Consider the following 18,340-nt stretch of genomic DNA (forward strand, 5'->3'; position numbering starts at 1 on the left):
CCTCAATGCAAATGCTATCAAGCAAAGCAAAGCAAGTTCTCAAAGAACTATTAGCAACTAAAGGTACCTGAAATCAATCAAATAAAATCAGTACACAACTCAAATTCAAAACCAATATAAGATAAGGACCAACACAATCAGTCAAATGTGCAATGCACAAAGCTCAAAGCATAAGAGCTAAGCATCCTACAAAACAAACAAGTTAGTTCATGATAATCAAACAAACTTAATCAACTTGCATAAGTCTCCTTAAGGCATTTGCTTCTTAACCTGAAAAACCAAACTCAAACATGAGCAACAAGACCACTAGGACAAGCCTAGGGTCAAAAGGAGATAAAAAATCCAAAACAGCAAGTGAAAGCTATCCAAAATCAAGTTCAAACAATTAACAAACAAACCCAAGTGGTTTCACATTCATATCATTCATCATTATCATTTCACAAACAAATTAGGTCAAAACATGTCATATAGAAGCTCATAGAAGTCAACAGAAAGATTCAAGTCAAATCCAATCACAAACATTTCAAAAAATTCTCAAATAATTCATGATCAAACATCATCCATAACATGATAAGCATACCAAATTTCAGCTCATTTGGATCAAAGGAAGTAGGTCAATGAAAAATCAGAAAGTCAAAGCAAGTTCAAGCAAACTCATACAAAGCATCAAAACATGCACCAACTTCAATAAATCATAAAACAGTGGCAACACATGATAAATGAATGGGACTAAAACCATGACAAACATTAAGATGTCTACAATTCACATGTCAAATTTCAAGTCCATCCAATTAAGCATTAGAATTTCACAAATCATATACAAACATGTGTCACAAAAAATCAACAAATGACCAAACAGGGGAGAAAATTCCAATCAAATAGGAAATGCCATCAATAATTCCAGAAAAATTCACATGTATTCTAAACATCCGCAAGTATGTTCATGCAAAAATCCAGACCATTTTGAATTCAATAAGCATGGTAATTAAAATCATGAAGTTGGACATGAATGGTGTGACACAAATTGTCACACCCCTATTCAAAAATTCATATCTCATCAACCAGCAATGATAAATTCACAAACTCTACACCAAAATCACCATGAACATGTCTAGTTTAAGCACAAAAAAATTCAGAGGCATTTGATTAAGCATCATCATTTCACAAGCAAATTGGCATAACATACATAAAATGGACAACATGAACAAACCCTAGCACATTTTAAAATCCACACATGCAAAAAATCTGGAAAAATCATCTTAAAAAACTAGAGGTCATGAGGAGCATTTCACAAAAAATCCCATCAAATTTGGATTAAAATTGAGTGACTTATGAATTTTGGAAGATTGGCATACAAAATGAAATAAAAATTAAAAAAATAAAATGATTTAATGAAATTATAACACGGCAGTGGCATGACCCTAATTATTTGGTCCCTTAAGTGAAACTCTGCGTTTCACTTAAGGAGGTGTCACGTTCTTACTGGCTTCATGGCAATGGAACAGTAAGCAACATGCAAAACAAAAAAACTCAGCAGCCAAACGCGACCTGGGTTTTAGAAATTAGGGTTTCGGCTACTGTTCATCTTGTTCATCAATCGTGATGAACTTTTGCCCCAGAATTGGAAAATGAGCATACCATTCAAACCAGCAAACCATGCACATCACAAATCCAACCTTGATTTACACTAACTCATGTTATTATGGAAGAATCGAGCAAAATATCATCCATATATAAAACTTCATGTCAACATAACTTTCTTAATACTCAAGCATTTTCCATGATTTAAAGTTCAGTAAAACCAGCAAGGCAAGAGCTATTCAAAGCACATTATGATTTCAAGAATAGCTAGGTTCGAAATCTTACCAAATTTGAAGAACAATGATGGAACAGTGGTTATTTGGCTATGATGAGCTGAAACAGATGCGCAAGGATGTTCCAGATGATGAATGGAGGAAGAATTTTAGCTCAACAATGTTGGGTTATGCTTAAATCGAGAACTGCCATGTGAGGTGCTTCAATGGAACAGTGCGGATTCTTGCTCTACAGTTGGGAGATAAAGCTTGCAAAGGCCTCCAAAATGATGGCAAATGATGGAACAATGCTCAAGAACACGGGTCCTTTTGAGATTTTCAGAAAAAAGTTCAAGTGAGGAAAAATGAGAGTTTGAGAGAAAATGAAGTTTTTCTGTTTTGGCAAAGTGTGGCTAGGGTTTTTGCAGTCAGAAATGAAGCATATATACTCTGTTTAATGATGCATAAGCTTGGTTAAGGAATGGTAATCACAATTTGGTTAAATGAAGTGTTTTTGGCAATTAGTAAAATTAACTCAAATGCTGCATGTGCATGTGCTACAGTGCGAAAATTAGGCTTTAAGCACATCCAAAACATGATTTCTGAACATTGGCAAATGGTAAAATGCATTGGAAATGGTCAATTTGAAAAGTCATTTTTTCACCTCCTCTTTTTAAATTCAAACCACTTGAAAAAGGCCATTTTGATTGGATGGTTTTTGGTAAAATGTGATGAAGGATTTGGATAGAGCACATCAAATATGACTTGTAGCAAAAAACCTCACTCAATTTGGCCAAATGGTTTGGAAGATATGCCACTTTGAAGTTCAAAAATTTTTGAGAATGATTTGATCATAACTTGCCAACCACACATGAGAAATGAGTGTTCTTGGACTTTTTGGAAATGGGAGAACAAGATCTTCAACTTTCATGTTGGACAAAAATTCATTTGAAGCTTTTATGATGAAGTAATTTTGAGGAGAAGAATTTTCCATTTTTGGCAAAATCCAATTACAGGTCAACTTTCTATTTTTGGAAATTTCTTGTCTGACTTCAAATTCTTCACTGTGGATGTTTGACATGTTATATGAGGCTTATATGGACATGAATGAGACCTCTTAGACCAATTCCTACCATCAAATCACTGATTAAATGCACAGTTGACCACAGTTGACTTTGCTAGAGTTTTGGTTGACTGAACCATGTTCTGATGAATTCCAAGCCCCTACCACTTGATATCTTGATTCAAAATGATGTCACAACTCATATGAACTCTTGATGAATGATCATGGTGCCCAAATTCTTCAAGAATGGCCACCATCTATTGTTCAATGGCTGATTTGACTGTTTTGACCTAGCTGACTTCATCTGCAAGTAACATGGTTAGATGACAATATTTTTGTACTTTTGGTTTGATAAACAGATGAAAAGCAATGATATACAAATGCAAGACATGCTTGGTGATCAAGAATCACACTCACAAGATAACCCACCCACTAGGAGGGAAGCAAAGGTGCACAAAGATCCTTGAGGCAATGATATGATATGATATGATGCCATAAGGGATCTTAGGGACAAAATTGGGGTCTTACACATAGCAGCTGGAAGTAGTTGTTCTCAACAGGGTTGGTTGAAACTAATGGTGACTGAACACAATGTCACACAAGATGTCAGGACAGTGTACTGCGACAACCTGAGTGCTACAACTATTTCCAAAAATCCTGTTCAGCACAGCAGGACAAAGCACATTGATATCAGGCATCACTTCATCAGAGAACTTATGGAAGAGAAGATCATAGCACTGGAGCATGTTCCTACAAAGATGCAATTAGCTGACATATTTAGAAAAGCTTTGGATGCTAATCAATTTGAATGTTTAAGAGGGAAATCGGGGATTTGTATTCATGGGAATTTATAGCAATTAAAGTGGAAATTTGTTATACAGAGGAGAGTTGTTGTAGAAAGGGAGCTAGGGAAGGAGGCTGTAGAAGTGAAGGAGGTTATGGAATTAATCAAGTTTGCTGGGTTGATGAAAAGAGTTAGTGCATTGCCCCAATGTTTTGAAGGTTTAGTGGAGGAGTTTGTGGTGAATATCCCAGAGGATATTTCTGACAAGAATAACAAAGAATACTGCAAGGTCTTTGTGAGAAGAAGGTGTGTAAGGTTCTCCCCAACTATAATGAATAAGTTCCTAAGGAGAGGAACAGAAGGAGCTGCTGAGTTAGAAGCCACAGATAATGAAGTCTGTAGGACAATCATTGTTGGTCAAGTCAAAGAATGGCCAATAAAGAAGCATGACACTGCTGAGAATGTTGTTAATCTGGAGGAAGAGAGTTCGGAGGAAGAGGATGACACCTTGGTTCATCACTTGAAACCAAGTGTTGCAAAGAAAATGAAAACCAGGAAAGGCAAGACTATGGCTGAGATGTTGACAGCTAGAACTAGTAGGAAGGCTGCTGCTGTAGGTCCTTCTAAATCATGAAGTAAAGTAGAGGTTCAGAAGAGGAAAATCAGAGAAAGCTCTGATTCTGAAGATGATGTCGAAGACGATGTCCTAGACATCTCACCTGCTAAAAGGCAAACTGTTAGAAAGTCTCCAGCTAAGGTTGCAGTTGTGCATTTGGACAACATTTCCTTCCATCTGGAAGATGGTGAAGCCAAGGAGATAGATGCCCATACCTCAAGTAAGAGGTCTAATTCTCAAGATCAATCTAGTGGCAGTTCTGAATCTGAAGAAGATGCTACCTCCTCAGACTAAGTTGTGGTGATGGTCCCCATGTTATGATGACATGTGTGCTATTCTGGATGTTGTTATGACTGTTTTGGAAGCTTGGATGTTTTGTTTCTGTTGAAATGTTTGTATTTTGTGGCAGTCCTTATTGATACCTGTTATGTAATATTTAGGGCTCTTAATGAGTTCCTTGGATTTGTTCATTATCTCAGCTATCAGTTGTGTATAATGATGGTGTGTACTTCCTGAATATTTTGTTTTAACATGCTTAATGTTATAACATCTGATCTACCATTCTCTGCTAGGCTAATAGACATTTATTTTGTCTAATTGGTCACCTTTGGTCAATTTTGACTAAAAAGGGGGAGAAGTGCTTGATATGGAAGCTGATGTGTGGAAGTTGTATATGGCTGGACTGGAGGACAACTATTATTAAAGGAAGAAGGAAGTGCATAGGTGCTAAAACAGAATGTGTAATTCTGTTTGTTACAGATGTCAAAAAGGATGTCTGATATGGTGCACAGGTGTTGATGTTGAAGCAGATGTCAGTATGACATTCTGGATGGTGCAGGTGCTGGAATTACAGTAACTGTTATTTGATGAATGCACAGATTTAGGGGGAGAAGAAGTACCCTTGTGCATTGTGCATTGTGCATTTGTGTGTCTTACTAGTTGCATCCATAACTAGTAATTCTGTTGTTTGTTGCACAGATTTAGGGGGAGGAGAAGTACCCTTGTGCATGTGTGTATTACTAGTAGCCATAGCTAGTAATTGTTTTGCTTCTGCTGCTGTTTAAACTTCTGATAAGTTGTTTAACTGCTGATAGGTTGCCTTGTGAACAAAAAGGACAGATATATGTTTTAGCCAAAATTTTCCAAAGGGGGAGTTTGTTAATTCTAAGTGTTGGCAGCAATTTTGGTAAAACAAAGAGTGTTCACAAGATGTCATGTGTGATGTCTTAACATGAGATTTCCTATGTACCTGTTGGAGTTCAAGAACATGTGCATGCAGGATTGTTTCAGAATGCCATTTACAATGCTAAGGCTTCTGATGTTGGATGTACCTGCTGGAGCTTAAATGAAAGACATGTTCATGCAGGATTGTTTCAGATGACCTACACAATGTCATGGCATCTGATATGGTTGTACCTGTTGGAAGTTATAAAAGGAATTATTGGATTATGCAGGATTTTTCCAGGATGTCAGACCCGATGTCATGACATCCTGTACACAGAACATTCAGTATGAATGTCTGGTGTTTTGTGATTGCACAATTAATGGCAATCTTTGGATGATTGAAGATATGGCTAGCTGGCGCATTCAATCATGGATTACAACCAGATTTACCTATTTTCCAAGGAGATCTATACAGCTGTTATAAAAAGATTTGATTGGAAAATAGATTTAGGGTTTTCAAGATGTCCAAGCCCAACAGAAGGCTTCTATAAAAAGGGACTTAGAAAACCTGTTTGAACACACAACCAAGACAGAGCGAAATATATAGAGAGAGCTAGGGTTTGTGTCTGTTTAGTCGTAAGACTTGTAGGTCATTCAAGTCATCCATAGATGATTGAATTGGACTGATTTGTGGTTGTAATTTGTCACTCTAAAGCTGTTAAGCAAGAGTGTGTGTCTTCTTGATCAAAGCTTTGAAGCAAGATCAAGAGTGTGTCTTCTTGATTAAAACTTTGAAGTAAAATCAAGAGTGTGTAATTGAAAAGTATTTTCTTTTCGCAAGGGATTGTTGTTTAAAATCACTGGTGTGTGATTGTAAGAGAAGTGAGTGGGTTCTCATATCTAAGAGTGCTTAGGCAGAAATTGCACGGGTAGAGATTAGGTGAGAAAGACTGTAACTTGTTGAAGTGTACGGAGAGTCTTTGAACTAATTCTATTTTAGTGAATTTCCTTCCTGGCTTGGTAGCCCCCAGATGTAGGTGAGTTGGACCGAACTGGGTTAACAATTGCTTGTGTTATTTGCTTTACCATTCTGTATTTTTTATCCATTATGTGTTAACATATATTAGTGTTGTGACATTACCTTCGACATCTTATATCTGATACCAGAATTTCAGATAGGTATTTGGAATAATCCAGAGTATCCATCTAGATAGCAGAAGTAAGAATGTCTGGCTAGACGCTCCAACATCTGGTCTATAAATGGTAAAGGGAAATGATCCTTCCTAGTTGCTTTATTTAATTTTCTATAATCTATACACATCCTCCATCCTCCTTCTAAACGTTTTGCTACATGTTTGCCTTTATCGTTTTGCACGACTGTGATGCCTCCCTTTTTAGGTACTACATGCACAGGGCTCACCCACTTACTATCTGAGATCTGGTAGATGATACCTGCCTCAAGTAGCTTAAGAACTTCCTTTTTAACGACATCACTCATTATAGGGTTTATTCTTCTCTGATGTTCCCTAGAGGGTTTTGAATCTTCTTCGAGCGAAATCCGATGCATGCATACGGATGGGCTTATACCTTTCAGGTCAGAGATATTATATCCTAAGGCTGAGGGATATCTTCGTAAAACGTCTAAAAGTTGGTTCGTTTCCTCTTGGCTCAAGGTAGCTCTAACTATAACTAGACGGTTCATCTTTTCATCGAGGAACTCATATCTCAGGTTCTTAGGCAGTTCCTTAAGTTCTACGGTTGGTTTCTTAGGGCATGGCATAGGATCTGGGGTAAGGGATAAACATTCGTAAAGGTTATCATCGATGTAGGGTTTCTTAAAGTCATCATCTTCCCTTATGAGAGTTGATGGTAACTTGATTGTTTTTATAATTTCTTTTTGTTCTAATTCTCTAACACATTCATCAATGATATCTAAGGCATAACATGAATCTCCCATCACAGGTGCCATAAGAAATTTCGAAAGTATAAATTCTATTTTCTCGTCACCTACTTCAAATGTCAACTTTCCTTTCTTGACATCTATTATGGCTCCTGCAGTCGATAAGAACGGTCTACCTAGAAGGATTGGTATATCATTGTCCTCTTTGATGTCCATGACAATAAAATCAGTAGGGATAAATAACTGACCTATCCTAACAGGGACATCTTCTAAAATGCCTATCGGATACTTAACAGATCTATCGGCTAACTGAAGTGACATCTTAGTGGGTTGTAATTCTCCTAAGTTTAACCTCTCACAAACTGCTAAAGGCATTAAGCTCACACTAGCTCCTAAGTCTAGAAAAGCTTTTTCGATGACATGATTACCCAAAAGGCAAGGAATGGAGAAATTTCCAGGATTTTTATCTTTCTTTGCTAATTTGTCCTCGGAAATAGCATTACATTCCAAAGGCTTCGGATCGTCAAGTCTACATTTGTTGGTAAGGATGTCTTTGAGAAACTTTGCATAAGAAGGTATTTGGGTGATGGCTTCTATGAAAGGGATTTCTACATGAAGTTTTTCTATAACTTTAATAAATTTTTGATACTGTTTATTTATCTGGGTTTGTTTAAGTCTTTGCGGATATCGTATAGGTGGTTTATATGGCGGGGATGGTACGTAAGTTTTATCTTTAGGTTCTTCTCCTTTCTCTCGACCTTCCTGGTTTTCAGATTCCTCTGGTTCCTTTACTTCGTCAGTGGGTTTGGTACATACCTTAGAAGTTTCGGGTTCACTCAATCTAGGGTTTGGTGGCTCATCATAAGTGTTCCCACTTTGTAGGGTAATGGCATTGGCTTGTCCTCTCGGATTTTGTTGAGGTTGTCCAGGAAACTGTCCTCCAGGTGTAGTCTGAGGGGCTTGGTTTAAAGCTACCTAAGAGATCTGGGTTTCAAGCATCTTAGTATAAGTAACTATTTGGTCAACCTTGGTTCCAAACTGAGTAATCAATTCGTTAACATGAATGTTTTGGTTCATGAACTCCTTGTTTTGTTGGGTTTGAGCGGTGATAAAATTTTCCATAATTTTCTCAAGGCTCGGCTTTGGTGGCACAGGTTGCATAGGTTAATTTGATCTAAGGGCTTGATAGCTAGGTCTCAAAGGTGCATTATTTTGGATTGGGTTATTGTTTTTATAGGAGAAGTTTGGATGATTCCTCCATCCAGGGTTATAGGTATTCGAGTATGGGTTCCCTTGGGTGTAGTTCACTTGCTCAAAGTGGGTTTCGTTTAATATACTGCATTCTGCAGATTGGTGTCCTTTGGTTCCACATATCTCACAATCTGACGAAACTGCTGCTATAGTATTCGGGTTTATGCACATATGCTCGACCTTAAGGGCTAATGCATCCATTTTAGCTTGCATCATGTCTATAGAACTTAGTTCATGCACTCCTCCTTGGGCTTCCTTCTTCTCAACTGTCGCTCGTTCGACTCCTCATGATTGATGGTTTTGAGCCATATCTTCGATGAGGGCACTAGCTTCAGGATAAGGTTTGTTCATCAAAGCACCGCCTGCGGCAGCGTCGATGGTCATCTTTGTGTTGTAATGAAGTCCATTATAGAAGGTTTGAATGATTAACCAATTTTCTAAGCCATGATGTGGGCATGCTCGTAACAACTCTTTATATCTCTCCCAAGCTTCGAACAACGATTCTCCTTGGTTTTGGGTAAATCTAGTTATATGGTTTCGAAGAACGGCGGTTTTACTCGGGGGAAAATATCTAGCAAGAAATACTCTTCTAAGGTTATCCCAAGTCGTAATGGAATTGGGTGGAAGGGAATCTAACCATGATAGGGCTTTATCTCTGAGGGAAAAAGGAAATAATCTTAAACGTATTGCCTCAGGAGAAGCTCCATTGGTTTTAAAAGTGTCTGCTAATTGAAGAAATATTTTTAAATGTTGGTTTGGGTTCTCAGTAGCGAGACCTGCGAATTGTCTCTGTTGCACTAGTTGCAACAGGGATGGTTTAAGTTCAAAATTATTAGCTGGGATGGTTGGGTTTACTATACTAGAACTAGGTTCTTCATTAGATGGTTGAGCGAAATCCTTAAGAGGTCTTTGGTTTTGATCTTCGGCCATAGCTCTCTTGATTCTATGAAAGAATAAATGTGCGCGAGCATAACGTTCAGGTTCCGCCAGAGGGTATACTAAGCTTAAACTTCCGGTGCTACGAGTTCTTCGCATTGACCGGCGGGAAATAGCCTGTGTCTAAGCGATAACAACAAGAAAATGAAATTTGACGAAATTGGTCCCCGACAACGGCGCCAAAAACTTGATGCGGTGTTTCGCAAGTATGCGAACGCGTCAGAGTAATATAAAAGATTGTCGAATCCACAGAGACCAAGTGTCAATCTATCGTTATCTGTCATTATGGTGTTTATCAAAGGCAATCAAAATAGGTGTTTTTGTAGTGTGCAATGAAAAGTAAAGTATTGAAATAAATTTAATTAATAAAGACAGGGTCGAATGTAATTCACGTAATCAATTAATAATCCAAGTACTTGCTAATAGAGTTACTTATGGGCAGTGTTTCCTACTTTGAAAAGAACTAATTTAACAGAAACTGTCGCTTTCGCGTATTCAGAACTGAGTTGTACTCCCTAATCCCTCTTATTGTCACTTATAAAAAGGCGCGCATTGCGTTAGAGTAGTAAACCTATTTTTAAGAAATATAGTATCTTGACTAAGTTGAAAAGTATTATAACCTGGATTTCTTAACCAAAAGAGGTTCTTACGAACCAGACTCTAAACTTATAAACGCGCCCGAAAATAGTTTTAAAATCTCTTTTCTTCTTAATGTTAAAATCTTCTAATGAACTAAACAAAGCGCTTTCGCTGTTTTTGAAATAGTTAAAAATAATTAAGTTTAAAAAGACGTTGGACGGCTTTCGATCTTACCCAACGGAATTGAAGTGCGGGAAAACTTAAGTTGAAAGTTAAAATAGCCCTTAAGTGCTTCTACGAACAATTGTACGGATTATCGGTTCAATTACGATTCTTACATTCTAACCTTATAGATTTAGTTAGACATGGTAAAGTAAAAGTGCATTAAAGTAAATAAAAGTAGTGCGAGTGCGGAAAGTAAATAAAAGTAGTGCGAGTGCGAGGAAATAAATAATTTAAAGCGAGTGCGAGGAAATAAATAAAAGTAAAGCGAGTGCGAGGAAATAAATAATTTAAAGCGAGTGCGAGGAAATAAATAAAAGTAAAGCGAGTGCAGGAAATAAATAAAGTAAAGCGAGTGCGGGAAATAAATAAAGTAAAGCGAGTGCGGGAAATAAATAAAGTAAAGCGAGTGCGGGAAATAAATAAAGTAAAGTGAGTGCGGGAAATAAATAAAGTAAAGCGAGTGCGGGAAATAAATAAAGTAAAGTGAGTGCGGGAAATAAATAAAGTAAAGCGAGTGCGGGAAATAAATAAAGTAAAGGCAAGTAATAAAAACCTTCTCCAATCGGAGGGTTGAATAAATTGCAAAGCGGAAATGAAAATGGCGGCAGGATTAACTTCCTTCCAGAGTGCTCCAAACTCGATTACGGACTCTATCACAGACTTGATTACACAATTGTGGTAACACTCCAATGCGAAGCGATTACCACTTTAAAATACTGAATATATGCCTAAGTGAAACAAAGTTGCTCTGAGTTTGCCTCTGCTCTAAGTTTGGATGATTGTAAAAGTGAATTCGAGTTTCTATTTATAAGCAAGTAAAAAGATGGAAATGACTTGGATGCCCTTCAACTTGAAAATGGGAGGGAAACTATTTTCCTCTTGTGGCGCCCGCCACAAGGCCATGGCGCCCGCCACAAGGCCAAAGTGAGGCGCCTTAGTGGAGGTAGTGGGGAACGTGGGAGTTGAGGGAAGTTGAGCTTGGACACGTCATGGCAGGGTCTGTGGCGCCAGCCATGGGGTAGGCCACAAGTATAAAATGCTGAATTTTAGGGTTTTTGGCTCTTTTTCGCTCCTTTTCTCGATCGGGGCTCCGGTTAAAGTAAAAACCTGAAAACAAAGGAAAACATAGCAATAACACAACAAAATAACATTAAAACAACTAGAATGCATGTGAAATCGGAGTCGAAAATACGGTAAATTTCAGTGTTATCAAGAAACTACCCGGGTCTTTTAGTTTGGGAGGCATGTTGTTCTGGATTATGGCGCTACACTCGGCAGTAAGTGTAACTGTTTCGTCATCCTCAATCTTTTTCTTATTGGATAGGATTTCCTTAAGAAATTTGGCATAGGAAGGCATTTGTGTGATGGCTTCTGTAAAGGGTAACGTAATGTTTAATTGCTTCAGAAGCTCAACAAATTTCCTAAATTGATTCGCAGTTTTAGAACTTTTAAGTCTTTGAGGATACGGAATGGGTGGTTTATAAGGTGGTGGAGGCACATAGGGTTTCTCTTTCTCTTCGGCCACCTGGTTATTATCTTCTGTTTCCTTTGGTTCATCCACCTGCTCAGTTGAGGTTTCATCTGGTTTTTGGTACATGGTAGGGTTTTGGAGTCTCGGATCTAAGGGTCCATCTACTTCTTTTCCACTTCTCAGTATAACGGCATTTGCATGTCCCTTCGGATTGGGTTGCGACTGTCCAGGAAATGTTCCAGTTGGAGCGGCTGTAGACGCTTGATGTTGAGCCACTTGTGAAATCTGTGTTTCCAGCATCTTATTGTGGGTGGCTAAGGCGTCTACTTTATTCGCTAGTTGTTTAAGTTGCTCGCTAGTATGTATGTTCTGGTTCAATAAGTCCTTGTTTGTTTGAGCTTGAGTAGCTATGAAGCTTTCCATCATCAACTCGAGATTTGACTTCCTAGGCATGTTAGGAGCATTGTTAGCTGGCTTTTAATATCCAGGCGGAACAGCTGGTGCTTGGCCAGGTGCATAAAGGGCATTGTTATTCTTATACGAGAAATTTGGATGGTTTTTCCAACCAGGGTTGTAAGTATTTGAATAGGGATTTCCTTGAGTGTAGTTCACTTGATCTGTTGGGACTCCTGCTAGTATTTGACATTCTTGTGCAGTGTGTCCAGGATTTCCATATAACTCACGGTTTGGAGTCACAACAGCCACGGTGGCTGCGGGTGGTATGGTCAAGTTATCTAATTTTTGGACAAGGGCATCTACCTTTGCATGAACATGGTCAAGGCTACTGATTTCGTACATTCCACCCTTAGTCTGGGACTTTTCCACTGGAGTTCGTTCACCTCCCCATTGGCAATGGTTTTGGGCCATGTTTTCAATGAGTTGATAGGCTTCGGTGTATGGCTTATCCATAAGTGCACCGCCTGCGGCAGCGTTTATTGTAAGTCTTGTGTTGTACAGAAGCCCGTTATAAAAAGTGTGAATGATCACCCAATCTTCTAAACCGTGATGTGGACATATTCTCATCATGTCCTTGTATCTCTCCCATGCTTCGTAGAGAGATTCCACATCTTTTTGCCTGAATCCGTTGATTTGAGCTCTCAGCATAGTAGTTTTGCTCGGCGAAAAGTATCTGGATAAGAAGACGTTCTTCAGCTCCTCCCATGTTGTAACGGAGTTAGAGGGCAAGGATTGCAACCAAGCCCAAGCTCTGTCTCTTAGAGAAAAGGGAAAAAGGCACAGTCTTATCGCATCTTGAGATACACCATTCGCTTTTACAGTATCAGCATACTGCACAAACTTGGTCAGGTGTTCATTAGGATCCTCTGTTGGATTTCCAGCAAATTGATGTTGTTGGACGGCTGATAAGAGTGAGGGTTTCAGCTCGAAATCGTTTCGATTTATAGCGGGAGCAGCAATGCTGTTGTGAGGTTCTTGTTGAGATGGGGTAGCGTAGAATTTAAGAGGACGATTATGTGGTACTTCGTCAGCCATGTTTGGTTTTTCTTCTGATTCAAGAGGAAATGAGATATCGGGAATACCGTATTTTTGTTGATATTCGTGTATTCGGCGTCTCACGTACAGGAAACGTTCTAATTCAGGAATTGGTGGTGCTAAGTTATCGCCTTGTGAGCGAGTACTTGGCATACAATCAGGGAATGAAAAAGGAGAGAAGATTAGTTTTTGTTTTTCTACCTTAGTCTATACCGTGCAACAGAAGAATCGCACTATTCGACTAAAACAGGTCCCCGGCAACGGCGCCAAAAACTTGATGGTTCGTCTGGCTATATATAAAATATAGTCTGTCGGGTACTTGACTGCAAGTGCACAGTCTAGTCGCTTTAGTTTTAAAAGATATCGATCCCACAGGGACCTATGGTCAAATTAGTGCTGCTAACGTCACTATGTTTAGCTAAGGGAATAGATTAGTAAGAGTTCGGTGGTAATATAGTAAATCTAAGGGATATTTCCGGTTTTAAGAAAGAATTAAAGGAAGGAATCAGTATGCAGTGCATTAATCGTCAGGGATTCGATAAGTCACCGGTGAATAGTTTAATTGTCAAATATCTCTCAGTAGAAAATGTTTATTTAAAAGACTTTATCTCACACTCTCGTGGTTGTTGATTTGGCCTATAACTTTAAGTCAGAATGTACGCTCTCGTTGTCCCATTTGAAGTCAAAATTACTTTTTGAAAATAAATAAATTCTAATTGTTTTTAAAGTGCTCTCGCTGTTTTTAAACCCAATGCCTAATTTTTACTATCCAGCTCGAGCCTCACGCTCTCGCGATTGTTGGTTCTCACCTTAGTTAATTTCCCACTCTCGTGGCAAAATCGTATTAAATAGCTTTTCACGCTTTTGTGATAAAGTTAATTAAATTCATATTAAAAACTTCAGCCTAAAAGGTTATTTGAGAAAAAGGGTTTTCATCGGTTATTATTAAATCCCATCAAATTAAGTTGCTACATACCGATACCGGTAGTTTAGCCGGACATATTAAATAAGGCAATTGCAAGGCATAAACAGATTAACTCAGCGACAAACATGCTTATAACAATAAATGGGAAATAATAATAATAATTCAATAAAAACCTGGAGATCAAAGTATATAGTATAGCGATTCTTGGAGCACTTGAGCAGTCCTCCACAAGTCGGTAGGCTTTGCTTCTTCAATACAGATTACTACTTAAAATTAAATAAAGTGTAGTAGCTCCCCAGTGTAGGAAACCACTACTATGGCTAACTGAAAAACTAAGTGGAAAAGGGAAACTATGAAAAGAATGGCGAATACAATAAGGCAACGGAAACAAGGTTGCTGGAATAAAAGAAAAAATGTTGAATGCTAAAAACTTGAAATTAAATTGCAGAGCGTCAAATCAAAGTAGGCGTCCCCAATTTTTCCCAATTGAGTCCTTTATATAGTGTCCATTAGGTCTTGGTAGTTGAGGAATTCAAGGAACACTTGGTCTTGAGAGAGGAAATCGTGGGAAAAGTTTGTTGGAGGAAATATAGGCACTTTTGGGTGCCTGTTGCTGACTACTTCAAAGCGCATTTTGTGGCCATGTGACACTCGTCATGGGCCTGTGACAGTCGTCACACGCTGGGTCGTGACGAGCGTCATGAATGTGTGGCGATCGTCACATCAGCAAATTCTGCTTATTCTATTCTTCTGGTTTTTCTATGCTTTTTCGCTTGTTTCTTCTTCTTTTTCTTCCTTTTCTTCATTTTGCTCTTTAGTGTGTGGAGATTCAAATACCTGCAAAAACAACACGAATACTTGCGCAATAATCGGGATATTAATCGAAATGATGTGATTTCTGAGTGTAAATAGAGGCAATTATCTGATGTGTTTTCGCGTTATCAGTGTTCTTACAATGCCATTGGCTTCATATTGAATACCGAGAAAATTAACTTTTGGCCAATTTAAACTTTGATTCGCGTATGAGTATCAGTGATAACATTTACACAAACCTTTATCTATTTATTAACTTTGTCTTAATTTTTCCTATGCAAGCCAATTTGCTCAAGGACACCCAACTATTTAAGTATGAGAGAGTTTGATAAACAATATTTTACTACTTTTTAATTAGGATTTTCATTCACGTTTTGTGTTTTAATTTTTCAAAAGACTGGTATTTTTTATGTATTGCAGTCATATAGGTATTTGGCATTGATGTTAGGATAAAAGAGAAGAAAAGCACAAAGAAAATTCATTTTCTGTGAAGCTTACGGTTAGCCTATAAAAGAGGCTTCAACCATAAGTCCTTCAAGCGCCAAATCTCCATCAAAATTATGCTTTGCTTACGGCCTGCCCACAAGGCCTCCGTATAGTTGTAAAAGCCCTAGATGCAAAGACCCCATCAACGTGGAGGAAGATTTACGGTTGGCCAGTAAGCGTTGCGTACGACCATAAATATTTCAGATTTCGGTCTTATTTTATGGTTTTCATGGGTTGTTTCAAAAATGTTGATGTCCAAGGTTGTTTCTCTTCATCCATTAAGGTATTTGATGCAAAAATGTATGGATCCTAAGCTTATATAAGGGATGTAATCTCACTGCAGATGTACGAAGCCTTATTTTATGCACTAGAATTACTTTGATACTTTAGTTTTATGCAAGTTATTCTTATTTTGGTTGCTGTAAGTTTGTTGCTAATCTATATTAACGATGTACTGGATCAAAGTTTCTTTTGGAGCATTATTTTAATTTAAGTCATCCTCTAGGTTACAAGTTGTAATTTACTATTTTTACAATGTATGAATTTTATGCTTCAATGTTTATCATTACCATGCTAGTGTATTTTTCTAGGAATTAAAGGTCACGAGGACTGTCTCATGACAAACCTCATGTGAACCATCTACTATTTTATTACGAGAAACAAAACCAAAAATTATTTTAGAACTCTGATCTTTTAACGCAAATGTCGTTTACGAAAGTAAAGACATTTCATATACCAATCATACTTTGAAAAAGGGTGTGTTTCGATATCCGTAAGTGGAGTTATAGTCAACTAAGTATAAGATGACGAAAGTGTCTCAAACTCAGTTGAGAAAGTCTCATTCATATAGCTCCATGAAACTAATCTCAAACAAATAAGCTAGGCCGACGAAAGTGGACATGTTATTTGTCTGAGATAGAACAACATGCTAACGAAAGTAGGTGTTGCTAATTTTCTCTATTTTTCTATAATTTAATCTGTTTCTTGTAATAGAACTGGAGATTCAGGTGAGTCTGTTTAGAAAAGAATCATGCACCCTAGGTTCTACTTTTTAAATATAATTTTTATTCGTAAATTTTTTTCCTGTTTCAAATCCAAATTCATTTTCAATCACTTTATCTAAACAATTATAAAGTTGAACTCGATAATCGAATATTTGGTCTCTGTGATACGAAAACCCTTTTTACTACTTTGATACTACTGTATACTTACGACATGTCACTGAAGTGCACCAAACAACCACTACACATTCACCTACAAACCACCCCATTTCTTAAGTTGATTTTTCACCCAACACAAATACCTCTACTCCAAACCCACAATACACAACCTCTCATTCTAGATCAACAAACACACATTCGAAAAACATTACAAACCACAATTCTCTCATACAAATCCGAAAATCAAGTAAATTGACCAATTCTCACCTACAAGATTTTCATTGCAATCTCATCAAAGGTAATATCCACTCTACAAATAACACAACTATAGGTAATATCCAGATCCTATCCAAAATGTTGTTTCACATAATGATTTATCTACTAACCACAAATGTTTTATTATTAAATTATCTTTTATCATTAACCCTCTAGTTATACTAAGGCTGCCTCTAACCCAAATTTCCAACAAGCTATTAGAAATGAGCTATAATCCTTACCTTACAACAACACATGAGACCTTGTCCCCCTCCCTCCCAACAAAAAACAATTGGATGTAAATGAATTTTCAAAGTAAAATTTATGTTCAATGGAACCATTAAGAGATATAAAGCTCGTTTAGTTGCTAAGGGTTTTAACCAAATAGAGGGAATAAATCATCTTGAAACTTTTAGTCTAGTGGTTAATATGACCACCATTTTGCTTCTTTTGTCACTAGCTGCCACAAATAAGTGGTATCTTCTTCAGTTAGACATCAATACAAACTTCTTACATGGTGGCTTAGATAAAGAAATCTACATGAAAGTCCACATTGGTTTAAAAGTTTCGAGTAATAACATTGTTTGTAAATTAAATCATTTCATCCATGACTTAAAATAAGCCCGTAGAAAGTGGAATCATAAACTTACCTCCACTCTATTTGAAATATATTACACCCAATCCATACTTGATTACTCCCTTTTTACCAATAGTAAGCTAAATTCTTTAACTGTTGTCCTTGTTTATGTGGGTGATCTAATGATTGCTGGAAACAATATCACTAACTTCTCTTTATTAAAACAAGTTTTGGATGCAAAAATCAGCATTAAATATTTGGGAACCCTAAAATACTTTTTAGGTTTCGAAGTAGCTCGATCCTCTAAAGGAATTTTTGTGTGTCAAAAAAAATACAACATGGGTTTACTTTAAGAAGCGGGTCTTCTTACTGCCAAACCAACATCAACACCCATGGGCCTAAATTAAAAACTCAATTTTGATTCCAAAAACCTCTTCTACACTATCCCACTTCTTTCCGCAAACTAATTAGAAAACTTCTATATTTAACACACACACGTCTTGATATTTATTTTGTTCTTAGTATGCTAAATCAATTTCACTTGAAACCGACCGCTGTCCATTTTCAAGCAACTCTTAGAATTTTGTGGCACATCAAATCTGAAATTCTGGTATCAGATATGAGATGTCGAAGATAATGTCACGACACTAATATCTGAACAATACAAACAGGATAGAAGATAAAGAACAGTAATGCAATAGACACAAGCAATTGTTAACCCAGTTCGGTGCAAACTCACCTACGTCTGGGGGCTACCAAGCCAGGAAGGAAATCCACTAAATAGAATTAGTTCAAAGACTCTCAGTAAATAACACAAGTTACAGTCTTTTTCACCTAATCTCTACCCGTGT

General features: G+C 37.5%; 2 non-coding genes across 2 annotated transcripts; both read left to right on the plus strand.

The window, feature by feature from the left end:
* The first annotated feature begins 9,010 nt into the window (after positions 1 to 9,010).
* LOC127125087 (small nucleolar RNA R71) lies at positions 9,011 to 9,117 on the plus strand. The gene has a single exon (XR_007804548.1). It is a non-coding gene; the product is annotated as a small nucleolar RNA R71 (small nucleolar RNA).
* A 3,662-nt stretch (positions 9,118 to 12,779) lies between these two features.
* On the plus strand, positions 12,780 to 12,886 carry LOC127124831 (small nucleolar RNA R71). Its single transcript, XR_007804307.1, has one exon. It is a non-coding gene; the product is annotated as a small nucleolar RNA R71 (small nucleolar RNA).
* The last annotated feature ends 5,454 nt before the right edge of the window (positions 12,887 to 18,340 follow it).

Source organism: Lathyrus oleraceus, chromosome 2 (assembly GCF_024323335.1).
Source record: "Lathyrus oleraceus cultivar Zhongwan6 chromosome 2, CAAS_Psat_ZW6_1.0, whole genome shotgun sequence".
In the NCBI taxonomy this organism is placed as follows: domain Eukaryota; kingdom Viridiplantae; phylum Streptophyta; class Magnoliopsida; order Fabales; family Fabaceae; genus Lathyrus; species Lathyrus oleraceus.